Source organism: Rhinolophus sinicus, linkage group LG09, assembly GCF_036562045.2.
Source record: "Rhinolophus sinicus isolate RSC01 linkage group LG09, ASM3656204v1, whole genome shotgun sequence".
Lineage (NCBI taxonomy): Eukaryota > Metazoa > Chordata > Mammalia > Chiroptera > Rhinolophidae > Rhinolophus > Rhinolophus sinicus.
The window spans coordinates 57191909-57215931 of NC_133758.1; positions in this window are offsets into that span (position 1 = coordinate 57191909).

The window sequence follows — 24023 nt, forward strand, 5'->3', positions numbered from 1 at the left end:
CAATGTATGGACAGTTCCACGTGGGGCCTCCGGTCCCTGCTCATCCTCTCTGACCGGGTACCTTGGCCCCACCCCTAATCAAGCTGAAAGGAGTCGGCCTCAAGCGGCTGCATGAAGTCCTGGAGGGACACGGGTCGCGCTTTGCCAGACTCCTCCTTTATGCTTCTCTGGAATTGTTGTTCCGGACGCAACTGTTTCCAAAATTCCAGCAGGAGTGCATTGGGTTGTCGGTCTATTTTCTTCCTATCGACCCCTGCTGCCACAAGATCACGCCACATCTGTGCGAGTGTTACTCTCTGAGGCCCGCGACCTCGCCCCTTTACCTTTGGTTTGGGCTTCCAGGTCTCAACTGCGCGGACCTCCTGTCTTAACTTCCTTCGCCTCCGGCTTTCAACATCCCCTAGGGTGCCCATGGCAGTTGTAACTTCATGGATCCGTTGCCCTACATACGGTGTAAGAATAACAACCTAGGATCCAAAAGCACTCGCAGGTGCAGTGTCCAAAACCAGATCTCTCCTGCTGGCAGTAAAAAGCTCGCCCTGCATGTTGAGGTTAAAAATAGCATGTCTCATACCCATTTCACGGATTATTTGCGTAAGTTCTGTATATGACTGCCATTGACTCACAGTGTCTGGCAGCTCGCCAGCCTGTCCCCATACTGTGCGTACCACAGCAGTGAGCCACTGCATTAGAGAATGGTTGCCGTGGTTGTTGGCCAATCTATGGCAGTTTTGTAACTTTTGTCGCAGGGACGGATGCGCTGTCACGAAGGCTAGCTTTTCCATCTCACCTGGGGAGCAGAGAATGTTGTCTGCTCCCTCATCCCATAAACGTAATAGCCAAGCCGAGACTTGCTCTCCAGGGCGCTGTCTGTACCGCCTCCCCAGCTCCTGCAACTCAGTGGGAGTGTAAGGGGTGTAGGTCGTGAGCTCAGTCACAGCTGGGTTGCCGGCAGCAACGCCCCTGGGGCCCAAAGGTTGCTCATGTTTTACCCTTTGCTTCAAGATTGGCCGGGTTTGGGGGTTGGGAACTACATTGTCTCCACTCGCTTCTTCCGCCTCTGCCTCAGAGTAACCCCTATTCTAACAGGCGGACCCGGGCTTCCAGCGCTTCCAACCGGGACACCTGGTCAGGCACCCGGGCCACTTCATTAAGCTCATTTTCCATGTTGAGACTCAAGGCCGTGAGGAACATCCAGCCCACGCAGCCGGCTGTAGCCTTCTCCTCCTCCGGCAACCGCTCAGCCAGAGCCTGCAGGGCCCTCTCCACGCTGGCTGAAGAGCCATCCACATCCTCCCACCCCTCCTTGGGGGTCCAACTCCTGAGAACAGTGGCCACCGGACACCATACACTGTGTGGGGGCCACACGTCCTCCTGCCCAGAGTCAGACGCCATTCCTACCTGGTCGGAATCTTGCTCACCGTGCCAGGTGTCTGAGTGGGTGGTGGCCTTGGTGTATAATGTCCACAATCCTCGGAACCTATAGCTGAAGCAGATCAAGAAAAGGAGGACAACGCCCTCCATGGCCAAGAGGGAGCTGTGCCATCTGGAGGCTCGAGTCTCCCAGGTAGACCGTGCTTCCCGCTCCCGGCGTAACTCCTCGCGGGCCTCCCGAAGCTGAACTTTTGTACGCATAAACTGTTCGACCATCCTTCGGTAGGTTTCGGCCGGTACCATACCCTGCTTGCTGCGCCATTTGTCGTGCAGGGAGGCCTGCGGGGTCTCTGGTCCCGCTCCCCACACAAGAACACAGGATATGGTGAGGCCAAAAAGGAACACCCACGGAGCCATAGGTAGGGGAGTTATACCACTATGGTCTCACTGGAGGCTGGGTTCACCGGATGTGCGGCCTGCTGGGTTCTCCTCCACTCTCCTCGACTCTGCTCCTCTACTCTCCTCGGCTCTCCTCTGTAGCCGCAGCAGTTATATTAGTGGCTAATTGGCTAACTGGCTACAGCTGACGGCCAATCAGCCACAGCTGACGGCCATCTACTACCCGAGCCAGCACCCCTCCACGTGAGGCTGAGAGCCTGTAAACTACTTCCTGGGGCTCTGTCCCCACACCAACTGACTGCCAACCTGTGCTGGTCCCCTCAGGAGTCCCTGCATGAGATGGATACCTGTGCCTCGTGTCCTTCCCCTGCACACACTCAAGATCACCTCTGGAGATGGAGCAGCTGGGGCTTGAAGACCCACACGTCCAGTCCCGAGCCTGGGAGAGCAGACTCATGAGGAATAGCATTTAGGGGCGAAGGCCCTGGAGTTGGGAATTTGAATCCTGGCTCTGTCCTGCCCCACTGCATTATTTAGCCTCTCTGTGCCTCGGGTTCCTCACCTGGCTGAGTAGGGTGAAGCGACTCCGGGGCTGCTGGGACCACTCTGGCTCTGGACTGCGTCTTGTCCTAGCAGCTGTGGCAGATCTGGGTCCTGGGTTGGAGGTCAACCCTGACACCCGGTGATGCTGTGCAGCAGGTGGAAGGAAGCCTGTATACTGGGAGCCCCAGAAAAGGAAGATTCCTGCTGCCTTTCCGTCCCCACCCCAAACATGTGTGTACACACATACATGCACGTGCTTCCCTTCCAGGTGTGGTCAAGGACACAGCCTGAGAGTGTCCAAGCCAGCAAACCAGGCAGCTGGGATGTTCATCAGAGAGCCCATAAGTGCCCTGACTTTCCTGTTTGTGGCTCAAGGGCAAGCCTAAGTATCAAAGTTGTTTGGACCCTGGTCCCCCAGTCTCGGCAGATTGCCCTGCTGCCCCTTCCAGTGGTGGGATGCAGGGATGAAGGCCCCGTTCACCCTTACAGCCAGGTCTTCATGGCCACCACTGCCAAATTAATGCCACAAGAAACACTGATACTTCACATTCAATTAGTCAAGGTTAAAGCCCGACGCTACCCAATGCATACAGGTATACGAGTACACAGAGGACAATCACCACTTTGCTGGTAGGCATGTAGATTGGCTCACCTTTCTCAGTGTTAATTTGGTAAATGGATCAACACCTTAAAAATGTTCACACTTTTTGACCCAGAAATTCCACATCTGGGGATGAATCATAAGGCAATAATTTCCCAATACCAAAAAAAGGCTGTATGTCCATTATGTTAGCACTGGCTCATTCTTGCTCTTGAGAGATGATTGCTACATATTCAGGAAAAGTTGCCAGCCAGCTATTAAATTGTTAGTAGCTTGACATGGCTGTGGTGGGAGTATTTACACCACAGAAAATGGCAAGTCCTATAAGTCAGAGCCTCTTATTTCTTCTGGAGAGCTAATTTAGTAGCAACCCACTGGCTCATTGGATGCAATATCCCACAATCCTACGACAAATGGGATGTATCTTTCTGTATCGGTGAGGAACAATCTCCAGCATATCAGTTAAGTGAATAAAGCAAGCTGTGTGCTGTCACTTGTGGGGAAAATGGAGGGAGTCTTGTCATATACGTGTTTGTCTCCGTGTGGAAGCATAAACCTTGGGTACTGGTAGTACTTTGGAGGCTTAGGAAGTGGGGATCAAAGACAGGAAAGACACTGTCTTCTGTATACCCTGTTGTAGTCTTTGAAGTGTGTACCATATTCAAATTTTTTAATTTAAAAGAGAACAAAAAATCTCTTAAAAATTATATTCATCTTGGTGCTGTTAATGAGAGTGAAAAGAAGAAACAGCACAGTTGTCCAATAAAAAGGGATTGTTGAGGTCAAGCTCATGTGGTGGAACACTATGCAGTCTTTCCAAAGGTATGCTCACAAATTATTTATTATGACAGGGAGACTGCTAACGAGTGTTTACTTGAAAAAAAAAAAGCAGATTACGTAATTATATATCCAGTATTATTTTGACTATAAAAACAAACAAAAAAGGAAATAGGTGGGAAATATTCCAAACCAGGGACAGTATGTTTCTAGCTGGTGTTATTTTAGGCAATTAAATTTTTCTTCTTTAGTTTTTCCTCTATGCTTTTCAAATTTGCTGTGCTGACTATGAATTACTTTTATAATCCCTCCCCATATCTTTATTTTGTTAAAGGAGCTTAAGCCAGGCAAATTTCATGCCACAGAATCCAGGTCGGTCTCACCATCCTTGCCACTGGGCTAGGACCTTCCAAAACCCTGACGGCATCAAATCTGTGGTTTCTGCATCCTTCCAATTACTTTTCCCTATGCTGACCCTGGTGGTGGCCCTGGCTCCAACTCTCTCCTCTTAACTTGCATCCCAGGTGTGGGCTGCTTCTCCAGCCCCACTCAGCCCAACTCTGTGCCCTGGGGTCTGGAGCTACAGAGAAGGGAAGATGACACACTTCCCTCCCTGTGAGGTTGCCATGACGGTTAAACACAATGATGTGTGTGCCACAGACTTGAGTGATAAATGAGACATTTTAAAAAGTCAAATTGAATCTGGCTTAGGAGAGGTGGGTAGGAAATTCTATTTCAGTCATTCTGGGGGTTCCCCATCCCTGATGTCATGGGAATCCCAGGAGGAGGGGGAGGGTCTCATGGGTAGCCCAGGCTCTGCAGTGGGTTATCTGCTGCTTCTCTGTGCCCAAGCCTGTGGGCTCCTTTCAGACAGCATCTCTGATGGGTGCTGGGATAGTAATTCCCCAGGTGCACTCACACACACACCACACACACAAAACGCTGTCAGTCTGAGTTGCCCAGCTGATCCTTCTGGCTCCTTAGAGCTGCTTGTTAAATATTTAAGAAAAGTTGTCAGGAACCAAGTCTTTGGGAGCTGGGGTTCAAGCATGGCTTCATCAAAGTCATTGTGTGCCTCTGAACAAATGATTTAAACTTTTTGTGCCTTAGTTTATTCATCTGTGAAATGGGGTTATTAATAGCACTTATCCCATTAAGGGAGACTCCTACCTCAGAGCCATGTCAATCCTCAACTGTGAGCACTACAGCTGTGTGATGGGTGCAACACAGCCACCTGAGCCTGTCCCCTGACCTGCGATGTGCCCTGTACCCCACCAGGGTCCCAGTGCCTGGCTCACTCTCTGAGTCCTCCTTCTCCTGGATGGTCATCTTCCCTGAGACCCAGACTATGACCTGATGACTGGAACCTATCTGTCCTCTGACATTTTGTTTGTCTCTAATTTGGTGCTAACATTTTGACATCTGAACATTTCATATAAAAATTCTGATTTCTGGCTTCCCTGAATCATAGGAGCCACCTGGCTGGGTTTGGCACTTGGGACGCTGGCTAGAGTCGAGGAAGGAAGGTTTTGTGGGCATGGGATCATAGGTTGGGCCTCGCTCCTGGCACCTCAGGCCTTTTGAGTCCCTCACCTTGACTGGGCTTTGGACAACAGAGGCCTCCTGACACTTCTGGGAGCTGTAGGAGGCCCAGAGTGGAGGAGAGGGAGGCACAGACAATGCAAATTGTCCTCATTTTCTGACCTGGTCCCTGATGAAGCTATCCTGCCCCACTCAGCCTGGTAGGTCCAAGAAATGGATGGTTGCTTTGCTCCTGCCTTCTCTGAGGACAGCAAGGTGCTGAGGAAAGGGTGGCTTCTAAGCTCACTCCCTACCACCCACTCGGTATTTTGTTTGTCCTCCCAAGTCCCAGGTGTAGACATATGCTGAACAGGAGCAGTGACATCACAGAGCTGTTGCTGCTGTGACTACCCTGGTGCCAAACCTCTAGCCACTGACCTCCAGGTAATAGGGGCAGATGATGGAAGTCCTGGTGACTACCCAGCTCGGGGGACATGCTCCCTTGCATGGTACGCATTAGCCTGGTGGGCAGCTGGCCAGAAGCTAGAGCTCTGAGTGCCCTACAGATGCCCCAAGTTGCCACCTCTTCTCACCTGCCTTACTCCTGGCCCAGAGGTGACCAGAGAAGACGCCCAACTCCCTTGAGCTCATTTCCCCAGTCCTCTGCCTGCCAGCACCCTTTGTCCATAGCTCCCTTGGTCTCTTGTAGCCCAACATCCTGCCTCCTTTCTTCCACACTCCCTCCACACATCCACACATATTGTCACCATTCTTTGCATTGTTGTGGCATCCTTCACATTGATTAATGACATGCGGGAATCCCCCAAGTTTCTGTCTCGCTCTGAAGTCTTCATTGTGCCTCAGGAGGTCCTACAATCTATACTTATGATGTGGCTTAGCTTCTACCAAGGCTTGCAGGCAATGTCTGACTCCAATGTCTGACTCCAATATCCCCTGGGTCCTCTGACTTATTCTCCCTGTTGCCTGCTCTGTCTGTGCCAAGCTCTAGGCTGGCCTAGGGATGCAGAGGTGGACACAAGTTTCCATCCTTGCCTTCAAGGAAATCCTGGGTTGGTGGGGTGGGTGAGGGAGTCACAAGTGTACAAAACCTATTAGAACCCAGAGTGAGAGGAGGTTCTGCTGTGATCTGACCCAGCCTGCAAGCCAATAAGGCTCCCTGGAGCAGGGGACTCGTAGGCTGGGTCTTGAAAGATGTGCTTTGCAGGCGAAGGGGTGAGGTCTAGGCAGCAGGAATAACAGTTGTGGAGGTCGAGGAAAGAGGAAGAGAGAGGAAGGGGCTGGTGTGGTGAAGGTACAAAGAGGGTCACGGCTGGGCAGGGCCACACCCATTGGCAGCTCTTCTTTCAAGTGCACTGATGGTGTCACCAGAGGCCAAGGTTAGCCGGGCTAGGACCAGGGCTACCATGTCAGCCTTAGTGACTTTGGGCACGTCACAGCCCTCCAAGAGCGTCAGTTTCTTCATCTGTGAAACAGGGTCTGAGAAAGCTTGGGGTGGGGACTGTCCACGCATGAACTCCTGCAGGAGCTCCCAGAAGACTTTTGTTGAATGCCACAGCAGGCTGATTTTGTCCCTATCCCTACAGTGGGGGATAGCTCAGTGTCTTCTTGGTGAGGTACTGCTTGCAGAGATCCCCAGCAGGTCTGCCCACCTTGCCCCCCACCCCAAAGAGGAAGAAATATGCAAATAGTTTTTCTGTCCCATTTTATCCCTCTCCCTAGGGTGGGTCACTATCACTGGAACAAGCTCAGAAGGGCAGGGCAGGGCCCCCCAGAACTCATGTCCTCTCTTCCCAAGCAGCTTTAGTGTCTGCTTAGGGACAATAAATACTCCTGTTTACTACTACTGTTGTTGTATAACAAACCACTCATCCTGTCCTGCTCCCGGGTGCTGTAGATCTGGAATTCAGGCAGGCACACAGGCACAGCTTATCTATAGTGTTCCATGATGTCCAGCCTTCATTGGGAAGTTTGAACCTGGGGGTGAATCATCTGGAGGCTTCTTCACTCACACATCTGAGGGAAGGAGAACGGAAGACTGGGCTGCCTGAGGGGCCTCTTCATGTAGCCTGGGATCCCTCACAGCATGGCACATGGTGGTCTCAAGACAGATTCTTATGATAAGCCTCAAGGCTTCAAAAGCAAGTGCTCCAAGCCTTTTCAGACCTGAACTCAGAGGTCGTGCGGTGTCACCTTTCCTGCTCTCTATCCTTTGAGTCAGTCCCAAGCCCATCCGCAGCCCACTGCTTATTGGACTCAGTGCTACAGAATCTGCAGACAGGTCTGAGTGACACTTTGTATAAACCAGACATTGTGTGGTTTCTAGGATGTTTGGCAGAACTTCCTGCCCAGCTGTTCCTCAGATGGGTATCTAACATTCCATTTGGTGCTTCATTTGTTTTGCTTGACTGTTTGATCCCTGTTAAAAACATAATTTCCCAATAAAAATCTCACCTTCAGCCCTCTTAGTCATGACAACCTCAGACCCTCCCTGTGATAGATCTAGCTCCCACCATCCTTAGGACAAAAACCCAGCTCTCAGCCTGGGATTCAAGCCCATTCACCTCTCCAGCACTTTCTTCCTCCTTCTCCACTCCTCACACTGTGCCCTCTCTACCACCATACCTTTGCCCTCACTGGTTTCTTCTCTTGATGACACTGTCTGTTTCTCTGCCTGAGACACCTCTCCTGAGACCTAGCATCCCTCAGGCAGATCCTTTCTAAACACCCCTCCACCTTCTGCTCATACCTGTCTTTGTCTCTGTCAACTACTGACCCCAAAGTGGGTGCTCCCTGGGGACAGACTGCCTGGTACTTGAGCCAGAATAATTTGTAAGCACCCACTGGGTATTTGGGTACTTGGTACTGGGGACTTGGTACTAGAGGGGCTATACAGTGTGCAAGTCCAACAAAACCCTGTCCTGATTGGCTCACATTCAAGTCTGGGGGGACAGAGTGGAAGTCAGAAAACCCATGTGTATGGTTTTGTGCTTCAGAGATGGGCTCTGAGGCCAGTTGTACCTGGTTCAAGTTTCAGCTCCAGCATCAACAGTTGTAGCAGTCAGCTACTGCTGCAGTAATGCTGCATAACAAGGCACCCCAAACTCAGCACCTACATTAAACACTTACTCTCACCCGGCACATTGGCTGGGAGGCTTTGTAAGCTGAGTTCAGGTCTTCTCCACCAAGCACTTCTCCTGAACCAGCAGCTCCCTGAAGCATGTTCTCATGGCAGATTTGTTTGTTCCCAGAGGAGCAAGCAGAAGCATCCTGATTTTTAATCGCACAGTTTCACCTCTGTCCATGTTCCACTGGCTGTGGAGGTCACACAGGGAAGTTCATCCTCTTTGGGGTGGGAGATATCTTATTAAACTCATGGAGGTGGGGTAGGGGTGGAACTTCACTGAACAAAATCTAACCCACACTGCCAGCTGGGTGACCTCAGGCACTTCCTAACCTGCCTGTGTCTCAGTTTCCGTATGTAGAAAGTGGGGTATTAAATTAAATTAATTGAAAGTATGCCACTGCTTAACATTTACCCCCAAATTTAGTGCTTAGAATAATAACCATCTGTCATCTACCATGTTTTCTGTTGTCAGGAAGTCAGACAGGGCAGAGTGAAGATGACTTGTCTCTGCTCCTGACATCTGGGGCCTTGGCTGGGAGACTTGAGGGCTGGGGGGTGGGAGGTGGGCTGCAACCATCTCAAGGCCCAACACTGGTTGGTGCTGGTCTAGCTGGGGCTTTCAGCTAGAAAACCTACATACCACTTCTCCATAGGCCGTGGGCCTCCTTATGACAGGATGGCTGGGTTCCCAAGGTGAGGAGAGAAAAGGAAATTGAGAACACTAGGTGAAAGCACGGTATAAGCCATATTGCCTTTTAGGACCTAGCTCTGGAAGACACACAGAGTCACTCCTGTTGCACTCTATTGTTTGATTGTAGGCAGTTGCATGTCAATGTCGTATTGTAAGGTGGGCTGTATTACTGTGACCATCTTTGGAAGACACGATCTGCTATAATAATGTCACCTTCCTCATAAGGTCATTGTGAGGAGTTAATTATTAGATGATCCTTATAAAGAACTTATACCAGTGCCCGATATGCAGTAAGTGACTAATAGATATTTGCTATTATTAGAGAGTGCTGGAAGAATCGGTACCTGGCACTGTGAGACTTATTAAAGGAGACCTTATTTAGTTTTGAGGCAGGATGGTCAAGTAAGATTTTCTTAAGAGGGTGACATTCCAGCAGAGATGTGAGGAAAACTGTCAGGGGAAAGAGTTCCAGGTGGAGGAAATGGCATTTGCAAAGGCCCTAAGGCCAATACGTGTTTATATAGAATGAACCTGAAAAGAAATCTATTCTTTTATTTATATATATATACATATATATATATATATATAAATTTATTGGGGTGACAATTGTTAGTAAAATTACATAGATTTCAGGTGTACAATTCTGTATTACATCATCTATAAATCCCATTGTGTGTTCACCACCCAGAGTCAGTTCTCCTTCCATCACCAAATATTTGATCCCCCTTACCCTCATCTCCCACTCCCCACCCCCCTTACCCTCTGGTAACCACTAAACTAAGGGTTAGTTTTCTCAGAATTAAATTAAGAAATGAAGTTTTCTCTCATTTGGGTGGGAGGGGACTAGACCATGTTTTCTGAGGCAGCAGTGGCCTAAAGCCAGCCAGGCAATCTGGTGGGGGGAGCAGTGAGTGAAGTCACAGTGGCCCTGCTCCCTCAGGGATAAGGGGGCAGTGAGAGGAGGATAAGGCTCTCTCAGCTCAGCTTCTGACCCAAGGAGCCTGCACAGCACTGCAGTGACCACCCAGCCTGAACATCCGAGGTCAAGGAGTTCGTGCTCCCTCCCCCCAACTTCACAGGCGCTAGACCCTCTTGGCCTTCCCATCAGAGGAGCCCTCTCTCTGGGACAGCTGCTCCGCACCCCACATCCGAGGTCAGCTCTTAGCTTCAGCTCTGGGTTAGGGTATAGAGGGAAGGCCCCATTTATGAAGGCTGAGGTCTGACCTCTGCCAGGTCCCTGCACTTCCTCTCTCCCCTGCCACCCCAGAAATGGCCAGCTGAGTTCTCTGGCAGAGGTTGACCCTTCCACTGTCTTGGCAGTTAGTGCGCAACAGCCCAGCTCCCCACGAATGGGAGTGGCTGACACTGAGCTGCCCTGTCCTTGTCCCTCACGCTGCTGCCAACTCAGCGGGAGGGACTGCTAGCTCCTGGTGCTGCTGTGCAGCTCCCTCCTTGTCGCAAAGAACCTTGAGAGACAGCAGGAGGGACATTTAATTGCAGGCTGCCTGGGAGCCTCTGGGCACTGACCCCCTCCCTGGCTCGACATGCTTTAATTAAAAACAAAGACCACTGAGAGGAACCTGTCCAGCCTGCCTGCCTCCTCCTGGTGAGCAGAGCTGGGCTGGCACGGCTGGCTGCCAAGGATGGCTAGCTGACCTTCATTCAGTGTGTGGGTGTGGGAGATTTGCAGCAGTGGACAGAGGGTGGCAGCACTCAGGGACTGGTTTGGGACATGGTTGCTGGCTTGTTTTCTGATCATCGACTGCAAAGAGCCAAAGGAGAGCCCTGAAGTTGCTCTTTCTGGAAAACCCACCTCCTTGTGGATGATCCACCTTCTTATCACTGTTGGCACACTTGTGAGGCATACTAGTCATGCTGTGGCCAAAATGATGCCAGAGGCAGCACCAGTGGAGAGACCCCTGGTCCTTCCTAAAGCAAGGGTTAGCAGAGAGAGGAGGTTGAGATCAGACTCTGAGCTTATGACATCCTAACTGTGAGCTTGGGCAAGTCAGCCAACCTCCCTGAGTGTGGTTCCTCACCTATGCAGCAGGGAGGACCACAGTAGCCTCTTGGAGGACTGACAGAGCTAGAACAGTGCCACGTGTGGTAGACCCAGTTGATGTCTTCATCCTACCTCTGCGTGGAGCCAGTGCTGGGATGCACTGCCCCACACACATACACACTGACTGTTTACCTGCTCAAGTGCCTGTGTCTCTCTACTCCTCTGCCTGAGGTACCTCTTCTATGCCAGATGGGCTTTGCAGCCTGGGGGCAGGGCAACCTGGAAGTTTATGGATTCTGTGTCTCCAGGAAGAGCCCTCAATCAATGAAGGACAGGGACTTCCCTATCCTGCAGCCCCACAGTGGGCAATTATTTTTATTTTTATTATTATTATATTTTATTTTATCTTGTATAGTTCTTTTTGTCCTTAGGTTTATCTTAATAAAGATATACCGCCTAATTACTGTTTTTCTTTCAAAATTTTTTAATTGTGGTGAAATATACAAAAAATTACCATCTTAACCATTTTTAAGTTCAGTAGTTTAAGTACATTCACATTGTTGTTTAACCGTCACCATCATCCACCACCAGAACTCTCTTCACCTTGCAAAACTGAAACTCTGCCCCCATTAAACACTAACTTCCCATTTCCCTTCCCCTAACCCCTGGTAATCACCATTCTACTTTCTGTTTCTATGAGTTTGACTTCTCTAGGTACTTCATATAAGTGGAATCAAACAGTACTTGTCCTTTTGTGACTGGTTTATTCCACTTGGCATAATGTCCTCAAGATTCATTCATGTTGTAGCATGTGTCAGAATTTTTTTTCCTTTTTAAGACCGAATAATATACCACTGTACATATAGACCACATTTTATTTATCCATTCATCCCTCCATGGACACTTGGCTTTAATGAATAATGCTACTTTTGGCTGTTGTGAATAATGTTGCTGTGAACATCAGTATACAAATATGTGAGCCCTAGCTTTCAATTCTTTTGGGTATGTACTCAAAGTAGAATTGCTGGATCACATGGTAATTCTAAGCTCAACCTTTTTATGAACACCATACTTGTTTTCACAGCAGCTGCATCACTTTACATTCCCATCAATAGTGCACAAGGGTCCCCATTTCTCCACATCCTCACCAACACTTCTTATTTCCTCCGTCTCTCCCTCTCTTCTTCCTTTCTCATATCATATCTAAGAATCCATTTCCAAATTCAATGTTGTGAAGATTTCCCCCATGTTTTCTTCCAAGAGTTTTATAGTTTTCACTCATATATTTAGGTCTTTGATACAATTTGAGTTAACTTTTCATATGGTATAATGTAAGGATCCAACTTTATTCATTTGCATGTGGATATCCAATTCTCAGCATTGTTGGTTGAGAAGACTGCCTTTTCCATGTGGAATGGTCTTAGAACCTTTGTCGAAGATCATTTGACCGTGTACATGAGGGGTTACCCAATGGCAGGCAATTCTGTAGCATGTTCTCCAACTACTCTCACTTTGACTCAGGGTAACTCCCAGATTCACTTCTTTCTCTATTTTGCTGTTATATGAGTTAGTGGCCTGGTTATCTATTACTATATAAAAAACTATCTCCAAACTTAGTGTCTTAAAAGAATGATCATATTATTATGACTCAGTATTTCGTAGGCCAGGAAGTGGGACAGGCACAGTTGAGAAATTCTTGTTTCACAAGTATGGACAGAAGTCACTCCGTCGGTATACAGTTCATGGAGGGGCTGCTCTAGAGGGTTCAAGATGGTTTCCCTCTGAGTGTGGTGCCTCAGCAGGTGAGGCTGGAAAGCTGTTCTCACCTGTGTCTCTTAACAGCAGTCTCCTTGTGGCCCACTGGTGTGACTTGCACTTCCTTACAACTCCTTAGGTGGCAGTCAGGGCTCCTGAGAGGTGAGGCAGAGGCCCCAGTGCTTGCAAAGGTTAGTCTTAGAACTGGTATCTTCTGCTGGTTCAGTGGGTCAGGGGGCCATCAAGACTCAAAGGGGCAGGAATCACACTCCACTTCTAATGGAAGGAAGAGCAAAGGCTCTGTGGCCATTCAAAACCTGCCACAAAAGCAATCACCCACATGTCATAGACATACCCTATTTAAGATTTCAGCATATTGTCTTCACATTTTTACAAAACCACATTGTAATCACACCTTCTGCTTTTTTAACTTACCAGTTCATTTCGAGCATTTTTTTCGGTCACACAAATTTCCTCACACATTCGGTTTTTGATCTTTGTACCACACTATTTGTAACCCCGCCCCCCCCCCCCCCAGCCAGACATTTAGGTTTCTCTCTCTGTTTTTTAAACAATGTAGATAACATTGCATCTTTATACAGAACTCTTTGCTTCCTTTTCTCTCTGTGGTAGATATTCCTATAATGAACCTAGACATACTTAGACTGAATCAATCTGACCTGCTTCTCCCATCACACTCCCGTCCTGAGTGTCTGGCACACTTTTTTCTCCTCTGGCCTCACCTTATTGTCTGGGTTTACTATGCTTCATGCTGTCCTCCTGTGATTTTGCTCTCCCTGAGCTGTTCCCTGTGTGTGTACTTCTGTTGGCCCCTGCATTGGGAACTTCCTTCAATGATGCATTTTATAATGTCCTGCCTTCTTGGTGTTGAAAGCATCCACTGGGGCCAATGTCCTGGGGCTTTCACCCCAGTCTGTGCCATTGCAGCTAAGGAGGCTGGCAGTTTGGAATTCCCACTTGGGAAACTGGATTTATACTCTGGGAAGCTGATGGCAGATGAATGAATGAATGACAGTGAATGAATAGTGATAGTGAATGTGGACAGAGTGTTCAAAAGATTTGGAGCAGCCACCAGTGACAGGTGTCCACCACCCATGGCAATGCCATTCCTCATTGCCAATAATGTGTAAGGGTCAACAAGGAAGAGGTTATGGCAAGTGAGGCTTTGATAGGGGAAGTCATTTGCTTAAGGTCACACAGCTACCAGGAACAGAGATCCAAATTCAGGTCTGTCCACCTATACACTCCACGATTTGGTGGAAGCTTGGGAATATGAGGGAGGCAGAACCGTAGGTATATAGTCTGAGCCACCAAAGGACAGAAGGCACGAGGGGAGAAGCCATAAGCATGTTGTGCCCTCGGCCACCCAGACCCTGTACTCAGCCTAGGAGCAGAGATGAAGAAAGAAATGCCAGCTCACTGGCCTTCCAGCCAGCAACCACCGGGGGTCAGACCTCCTTCATGGGGGTATCAGACTGCAGAGCACTCACCAGATCTGGCCTGCTTCCTCTTTTGCTCAAAAAAGTTTTATTGGAACATGCTATGCCCCTTCACCCAGGTGTTTTTTATGGCTGCTTTTATGTAACAACTGCAATTCAGTAGTTGTGACAGGACTCAGGGGCAGCCAGTAGCAGAGAAGGGCAGGATGGCAGGTGACCGAACTGATGTAGGGCTGGTCCGAGCAGATGAAGGGAGGTAGCATTACTTCGCAGGCAGCGCCAAGTGCAGGGCCAAGCATGTTCAACCCAGGTGGCAGATGACCATTTTAGCCAGGGCCCTAACTGGCAGCTGAGGGTAATGGAAGGTGGGGGCTTGTGGAGACCTGAAGAATGTTCAGTGCTATCTCTTGAGAGTGAGCTGTGGGTCCACTTTAGTTCCATGTTGGACTGTGGGTACATAGAGACACCCAGATATACCCAGACTGTGCTGAGGAAGGCAGACAATTAAGCAGATAACTCATGAAGGTTTCCTAGAGAGAATAACCCCTGAGACGTATTAAAAGACACTCTGGGGAGAGCAGCTGGCTGAACAACAGTCCCATAGGGTCTCAGTAACACTGCAGGCCCGAGGATGAAGGGTGGAGGTGTGGTACTTAAGGGAGACTCCAGCCTTTCAGGGTCAGGCCTGTGCGAGCCTGAGACGAGACGACAAGGCTGTCTCTGCTCCACAATTCCCGCACCTGCCAGGGGCCCGGGGTCGCCTGGGCAGGCCTGAGATGGGCAGATGGGCAGACCATGTTGACTGAGCCCGCCTCCGCTGAGACCCCAGTACCCCCACAGAGGAAGGGCAGCGCTTTCGTGTGGGTTATTTGGTTGTTGTTTTGCTCCTTAAGCTTTATAGTGTATAGAGAATGAACAAAATAACCAGTAACTTGTAACTTTTTAAATCAGTGGCATATTGATAATAATAATAATAATAATAATGATGACATTGTATATTGAAGCAACTTAATGTGGGTTTTGCCTTATTTTACATTTTTGCCTCTGGCAAACTCTTTAGTTATACATAAAGGAGAAAAAAGGAGAAGAATGTGTCCTTCTTCATATCCCTTTCATTCAGCCAAGGCTACATAGAGTATCTCAGTGCTGTCTTAAGTACACTCCTTAAATTCTCATCTTTTCATCTTTAACCATTTGTCAGAGCTTATTTTTAATAATCAGAGTGTATTTAAAATAATATTGCACCAGGAATTCTCCTCTTCCAATTTCTCAAACTCTCTCATCATAATTGGAAGTCCCCGGTATGTCAGAACCCAGGGCTGAGAATCCTCGGGCGGGGCTGAGAATTGCTGAACTGCGTGCCATCTGCTTCTGTTTAGGGCTCTCTGGTACAGAGGTTTTATAAATAAGCAGATTTTAAATGTGTGTATTTAATTATTTCTCCCCAAAGTCATCTCATTCTTAGAGACGTTTTTGAGAAGGATGACTCACCCCAGAAACTACGTGGACGACACCTATCATTCTATAGATGGGGAAACTGAGGGCCAGAGAAGACAAGTGACTTGATCAGAGCTGGGCGCTGGGGAGGCAGAAAGGAAGAAATGAATATGGTAGTTGCAGAGTGAAGGATGGCCCTGCAAGAGATGGAATCAGGGAGGCTTTGCCTCTTAGGAGAGCAAGAGGTCCACACTGGAAGCTGGAGGCAGGAGGAGCAGCCAACGGTGAAGATGCCATGTCCTCTTCCAAAGTCGCCAAAACAAGCCTTGGACTCACTCTCGCTCCTCCTGCCCTTCACTCACCAACACACCGTCCCTCCTCAGACCTTGGATTTCCTACTTGCCAAATGAAATCACAAATTCCGTTGTACTGGGGCTCAGTGGGGTAACAGCTTGGTGCTTAATGTGTGAGTGCTGCACCCAGCCACCAACACACACACTCGCACGCGCCCGCACTCACACAAGGGGTTTCATTCAGGACTTACAAACTCAAATGCCTTCAGAGGTCAGTAGGCAACACTGATGAGGGAAGTAGGGAGGGGAGAGACTATAGACAACGGTGGAGACTGGGCAACCTGGAGAGTACTGCCTAACTAAATGGGAAACCAGTGCTTACTGCCAGGCAACCAATGCCATGTAAGAATGCTACTCCAGAGGGAATAAATCTTTAGATTTTTGGAAAGAAATTGGTAATTCCAATTTTTAAACAAAGACTTCACTTTTTTTTCCTTAATTTTATTTTATTAAATTTATTGGGGTGACAATTGTTAGTAAAATTACATAGATTTCAGGTGTACAATTCTGTATTACATCATCTATAAATCCCATTGTGTGTTCACCACCCAGAGTCAGTTCTCCTTCCAGCACCATATATTTGATCCCCCTTTACCCTCATCTCCCACCCCCCACCCCCTTTACCCTCTGGTAATCACTAAACTATTTTCTGTGTCTATGAGTTTCAGTTTCTATTTTGTTTGTCTTGTTCTTTTGTTGTTTTTGGTTTATATACCACATATCAGTGAAATCACATGGTTCTCTGCTTTTCCTGTCTGACTTATTTCGCTCAGCATTACACTCTCAAGATCCATCCATGTTGTCACAAATGTTCCTATATCATCTTTTCTTACTGCCAAATAGTATTCCATTGTGTATATATACCACAACTTCTTTATCCATTCATCTATCGAAGGACATTTTGGTTGTTTCCATGTCTTGGCCACCGTAAACAAAGCTGCAATGAACATTGGAGCACACGTGTCTTTATGTATAAATGTTTTCAGATTTTTTGGGTAGATACCCAGGAGAGGGATTGCTGGGTCATATGGTAATTCTATTTGTAATTTTTTGAGGAACCTCCACACTGCCTTCCATAACGGCTGCACCAGTCTGCATTCCCACCAACAGTGTATGAGGGTTCCTTTTTCTCCACAGCCTCTCCAACACTTGTTACTATTTCTCTTGTTGATGACAGACATTCTGACTGGGGTGAGGTGATATCTCATTGTGGTTTTGATTTGCATTTCTCTGATGATTAGTGATGTTGAGCATTTTTTCATATGTCTATTTGTCATTTGTGTGTCCTCTTTGGAGAAATGTCTCTCCAGGTCCTCTGCCCATTTTTCATTCAATTGGGTTGTTTGTTTTTTTGTTGTTGAGTTGCATGAGTTCCTTGTATATTTTTGATACTAGCCTCTTCTCGGAGGCATTGTTTGCAAAAATCTTCTACCATTGAGTTGGTTGCCTCTTTATTTTGTCGATGGTTTCTTTTGCTGTGCAGAAGCTTTTAAGTTTCATATAGCCCCATTCGTTTATTTTAGCTTTTACTTCCATTGACTTTCGAGTCAAATTCATACAATGCTCTTTGAACCCAAGGTCCATAAGTTTAGTACCTATGTTTTCTTCTATGCAGTTTATTGTGTCAGGTCTTACGCTTAAGTCTTTGATCAATTTTGAATTAATTTTGGTACATGGTGACAAATAGCAGTCCAGTTTCATTCTTTTGCACGTGGTTATCGAAATCTCCCTGCACCATTCATTGAAGAAGCTGTCTTTCCTCCATTGTATGTTTTTAGCTTCTTTGTCAAAAATTGTCTGTCCATATTTATGTGGTTTTATTTCTGGGTTCTCAAGTCTATTCCATTGGTCTATGTGTCTGTTTTTCTGCCAATACCATGCTGTTTTGATTATTGTAGCCCTGTAGTACAAGCCAAAGTCAGGAAGTGTGATACCTCCATTATTGTTCTTTTTTCTTAAGATTGCTATGGGTATTTAGGGTCTTTTGTGGTTCCAAACAAATCTGATGATTTTTTGTTCTGTTTCTTTAAAAAATGCCTTTGGGATTTTGATGGGGATTGCATTAAATCTGTATATTGCTTTGGGTAATATGGCCATTTTAACTATGTTGATTCTTCCAATCCATGAGCACGGAATGTCTTTCCATTTCCTTGTCTCTTCTTCAATTTCTTTCAAAAATGTCTTATAGTTATCAGCATATAGGTCTTTCACATCCTTGGTTAAGTTTATTCTTAGGTATTTTATTCTTTTTGCTGCAATTGTAAAAGGAATTGTTTTTTGTATTTCGTTTTCTGAGATTTCATTGTTAGTATAGGAAGGCAATGGACTTTTGTGTGTTGATTTTGTAGCCAGTAACATTACTGTATTCGTTGATTGTTTCTAATAGCTTTTTGGTGGAGTCCTTAGGGTTTTCTATATATATATAGCATCATGTCATCTGCAAGAGTGATAATTTAACTTCTTCATTCCCAATTAGGATGCCTTTTATTTCTTTCTCTTCCCTGATTGCTCTGGCAAGGACTTCCAACACTATGTTGAAAAGCAGAGGTGATAGGGGAAAGCCCTGTCGTGTTCCTGAATGTAGAGCAAAGGGCTTCAGTTTTTCACCATTAATTATGAGATTACCTGTGGGCTTGTCATATATGGCCTTTATTATGTTAAGTTATTTTCCTTCTATTCCTATTTTATTAAGTGTTTTAATCATAAATGGATGTTGTATCTTGTCAAATGGTTTTTCTGCATCAGTTGATATAATCATATGATTTTTGTCCTTATTTTGTTTATGTGATGTATCACATTGATGGATTTGCGGATGCTGAACCATTCTTGTGCTCCGGGGATGTACCTCACTTGGTCGTGATGAATAATCTTTTTAATGCATTGTTGTATTCGATTTGCTAGAATTTTTTTTTAGGATTTTTGCATCTGTATTCATCAGAGATATTTGTCTGTCGTGTTCTTTTTTTGTGCTGTCCTTACCAGGTTTTGCTATCAGGGTAATGTTGGCCTCATAAAATGAGTTAGGGAGTACTGTCTCTTCTTCAATTTTTTGGAAGAATTTGAGCAGGATTGGTATTAGATCCTCTTTGAAGGTTTGGTAGAATTCACTAGTGAAGCCATCTGGTCCCGGACTTTTGCTTTTGGGAAGGTTTTGGATGACTGATTCAATTTCGTTACTGGTGATCGGTCTGTTTAGATTTTCCAGTTCTTCATGGTTCAGCCTTGGAAGGCTATATGTTTCTAAGAACTTGTCCATTTCTTCTAGGTTATTGAATTTGGTGGCATATAGTCCTTCATAGTATTCTTGGATGATCCTTTGTATTTCTGTGGTGTCCGTGATAACTTCCCCTTTTTCATTTCTGATTTTGTTAATCAGTGTCTTCTCTCTTTTTATCTTAGTAAGTCTAGCCAAGGGTTTGTCAATTTTGTTAATCTTTTCAAAGAACCAGCTCTTTGTCACATTAATTTTTTCTATTGTCTTTTTGTTCTCTATTTCATTTAGTTCTGCTCTAATTTTTGTTATTTCCTTTCTTCTGCTGACCTTGGGTTTCACTTGTTCTTCTTTTTCTAGTTCTTTAAGGTGTAACATGAGGTTATTTATTTGGGATTTTTCTTGTTTCTTGAGATAGGCCTGTAATGATGTAAATTTCCGTCTTAAAATTGCTTTTGCTGCATCCCAAAAATTTTGGTAGGGTGTATTTTCATTGTAATTTGCTTCTATGTGTCTTTTGATCTCTCCTTTAATTTCTTCTTTGACCCACTCGTTCCTTAAAAGTATGTTATTTAATCTCCATGCATTTGTGTTTTCTCCTGCTTTCTTTTTGCAGTTGATATCCAATTTCAAAGCCTTGTGATCAGAGAATATACTTGGTATGATTTAAATCTTCTTAAATTTCCTGAGGCTGATTTTATGTCCCAATATATGGTCTATCCTTGAGAATGTTCCATGTACACTAGAAAAGAATGTGTAGTCTGATGTTTTAGGATGAAGTACTCTATATATGTCAATTATGTGCATTTCATCTAATGTGTCATTTAAGGCTGCTATTTCGTTATTTATTTTCTGTTGGATGATCTATCCATAGCTGTCAATGATGTATTTAAGTCCCCAAGGATAATTTTTTGGGGTCAATTTCTCCCTTTAGTTCTGTTAGTAGTTGCTTGGTATATTTTGGTGTTCCCTGACTGAGGGCATAAATATTGATTACTGTTATGTCTTCTTGTTGTATAGTACCCTTTACCATTATGAAATGTCCATCTTTGTCTCTTGTTATCTTTTTCACCTTGAAGTCTGTTTCATCTGATATCATTATGGCTACACCTGATTTTCTCTGGGTACCATTTGCTTGGAGTGTCAATTTCCACCCTTTCACTTTGAGTCTATGCTTGTCCTTGTAGCTGAGATGTGTCTCTTGGAGACAGCATATGGTTGGGTTTAGTTTTTTGATCCAATCTGCTACTCTGTGCCTTTTTATTGGTGAGTTCAGTCCATTTACATTTAGGGTGATTATTGATATGTGAGGATTTCCTGTCATTCTATCTTTAGTTTTCTGGTAAGGCTGTGTCTCCATTGTTTCTTTGCCTTTTTGTTGTTGTCTATTATTTCTGTGTGGTGGTATTCTATGATGTTTCCCTCTGTTTCTTCTTTTATTACAGTATATATTTCAGTTCTGTATTTTTTTTGAGTGGTTACCCTTAAGTTTATGTAAAAGAAAGTTTGATATTTAGAGTATTCCATTTTCTTCAGCATGCTTTCTTCCTCCATTCCCATATTTCGGGTCAGGCCTTTACTCTCCCCCTTTTTATGTTTTGTTTGCCACAAATTGTCTCTGTGGATGGTGGTCGAATAGCCTCCTTTAGTATTTCTTCTAGTTCAAGTCGTGTATTAGAGAATTCCCTCAGCTTCTGTATGTCTGGAAAGGTCTTTATTCCTCCTTCGTATCTAAAGGACATCTTTGCTGGATATATTATTCTTGGCTCATAATTTCTCTCTTTCAATAGTTTGAATATTTGGTTCCACTCCCTCCTGGCTTGTAAAGTTTCTGCTGAAAAATCTGATGATAATCTAATGGGCTTTCCTTTGTAAGTTACCATCTTCTCTTCCCTGGCTGCCTTGAGGATTCTTTCTTTGTCGTTGATTTCAGACAGCTTGAATACAATGTGCCTTGGAGAAGGCCTGTTGCGATTGAGGTAATTAGGTCTTCTATTTGCTTCTTGGATTCGAGGGTCCAGTTCTGTCCATAAGTTTGGGAAGTTCTCGTTCACAATTTGTTTGAATATATTCTCTGTTCCCTTGTCTCTTTCTTCTCCTTCTGGTATGCCCATTATTCTTATATTGCTCTTTCTGATGGAGTCAGAAAGTTCTTGTAGAGTTCTTTCATTTAAGTCTCAAATCTCTTTCTTCTTCCATCTGTGTAATTCCCAGGTTTCTATCTTCGATGTCACTGATTCTTTCCTCCTTCTGGTCAACTCTACTACCTGAGCTGGTTATTTCATTCTTAATTTCTTCTATTGAGTCGTAATCTCCAGGAATTCTATTTGGTTCTTTTTCAAAATTTCAATCTTTTTGTAAAATGCTCATGCTGTTCTTTGATTGTGTTTCTAAGTTCATTTAACTGCCCATCTGTCTTTTCTTGTATCTGGTTGAGTTTTTCAGAACTGTAATCTTGAATTCGCTGTCATTTAAGTCACGTATTTCTGTATCTTTAAGTGGCTTTTCTGGAGACTTTTCACTTTCTTTCTGAGCTATCTTGTTGCCTTGGTTATTCATGGCAATTACTGATTTACTATTGCTCTTCCTAGACATCTACAGGAGTGGCTTCTGCAACAGGTTGATAGGAAGAGGTCTTTCATTTGTTTTCCAGTACTTGTTGGTAGAATGTTTTATTTTTTCTCCGACTGCAGCCTATTTTGCCTGTCCCACACGGCAGTGCTATGTTTTCTCTGCACTACTCTAGCTTCTCAAACAATGGGGGGATTCCCTGGGAGATGCGCTTCTCCTCTGTTAATAGTTCATCTAGGTCACAGGTCGCAGTGTCCCGGTGAGTATGCGGAGAGCTTTTGATGTTCCAAAGCTCGTCCAACTCCAGATTCAGAGCCCGTATGTTTCAGCAGTTCTGTTTACTCCTGCAGGGATCTGCCCAGATAGGTGGGGCCAGGGGTGGGGTGATTTGTGAGAGGCGACCCAGAGCAATGGCAGCGACCACCACCACAGCCTGTCCTGCTTCCACAGCTCCCTCCCCTTTGCCGGAACTAGTTGGGCTGTGAACTTGTGTCTGTGGTCCACAGTTCTCAGAACAGCAAATATTCTATTCTTTTGATCTGACACTGCCACTGTTCCACTTCTAGGGGGGTGGGGAGCAAACTTTGGGAGGGTAGGGAGGGGCAGCTAGTCTGAGTGCCTAAGGCTTCCGTTCTCTGCTCGGCAGTGAGGGCTTAAACCACCGTTTTCAGCCTTCTTACCTCAGTCTTTTCTCTGAGGTCTCTGCTGTGAGCGTTGGGTTCAGCCGTGTTATATGCTGTCCCCCTCAGCCCTGTATGCCATAAGAGGAGCCCTAGCAGTCCGAGTTCTTCCCTCTGCTGCAGCTGCAGTAGTTCTGGGAAGGTGGGAGCTCGGATCACTGAGCTAGGTTTTTGTCCTGCGCCCCGCGGCTCAGTCTCCGCACTTCTCCCTTTCATCCTCCCCTGCTCGCGCGATTCGCCCACCTGTAGGTGACTTCGGTGGTGGACTTCTCCGTCTTTCCTGTCTCCTGTGCAGGGAGTTTTTTGTGGAATTATTGTTGTTCGATTCGTTGTAAATTGCAGGGGAGCTTTACAGAGGCTCACCTCATGCTGCCATTTTTAGTTCGCTGTCCTCTGCTTTTCAACATAGTGTTGGAAGTCCTTGCCAGAGCAATCAGGCAAGAGAAAGAAATAAACGGCATCCAAATTGGGAATGAAGAAGTTATATTATCCCTCTTTGCAGATGACATGATGCTATATACAGAAAACCCTTAAGACTCCACCAAAAAGCTATTAGAAACAATCAACGAATACAGTAAAGTCGCTAGGTACATAATCAACGTACAAAAGTCCACTGCTTTCCTATATACTAACAATGAAATCTCAGAAAAAGAAATACATAAAACAATTCCTTTTGCAATTTCAGAAAAAAAGAATAAAATACCTAGGAATAAACTTAACCAAGGATGTGAAAGACCTATATGCTGAAAACTATAAGACAATTTTGAAAGAAATTGAAGAAGACACAAAGAAATGGAAAGATATCCCGTGCTCATGGATTGGAAGAATCAACATAGTTAAAATGGCCATATTACCCCAAGCAATATACAGATTTAATGCAAGCCCCATCAAAATTCCAATGGCATTTTTTAAAGAAATAGAACAAAAAATCATCAGATTTGTTTGGAACCACAAAAGACCCCGAATAGCCAAAGCAATCTTAAGAAAAAAGAACAATACTGGAGGTATCATACTCCCTGACTTTAGCTTCTACTACAGGGCTACAATAATCAAAACAGCATGGTATTGGCAGAAAAACAGACACATAGACCAATGGAATAGAATTGAGAACCCAGAAATAAAACCACATAAATATGGACAGATAATTTTTGACAAAGAAGCTAAAAACATACAATGGAGCAAAGACAGCCTCTTCAATAAATGGTGCTGGGAGAATTGGATAGCCACGTGCAAAAGAATGAAACTGGACTGCTATTTGTCACCATGTACCAAAGTTAATTCAAAATGGATCAAAGACTGAAGCATAAAACCTGACACAATAAACTGCACAGAAGAAAACATAGGTACTAAACTTATGGACCTTGGGTTCAAAGAGCATTTTATGAATTTGACTCGAAAGTCAATGGAAGTAAAAGCTAAAATAAACGAATGGGGCTATATGAAACTTAAAAGTTTCTGCACAGAAAAGAAACCATCGACAAAATAAAGAGGCAACCAACTGAA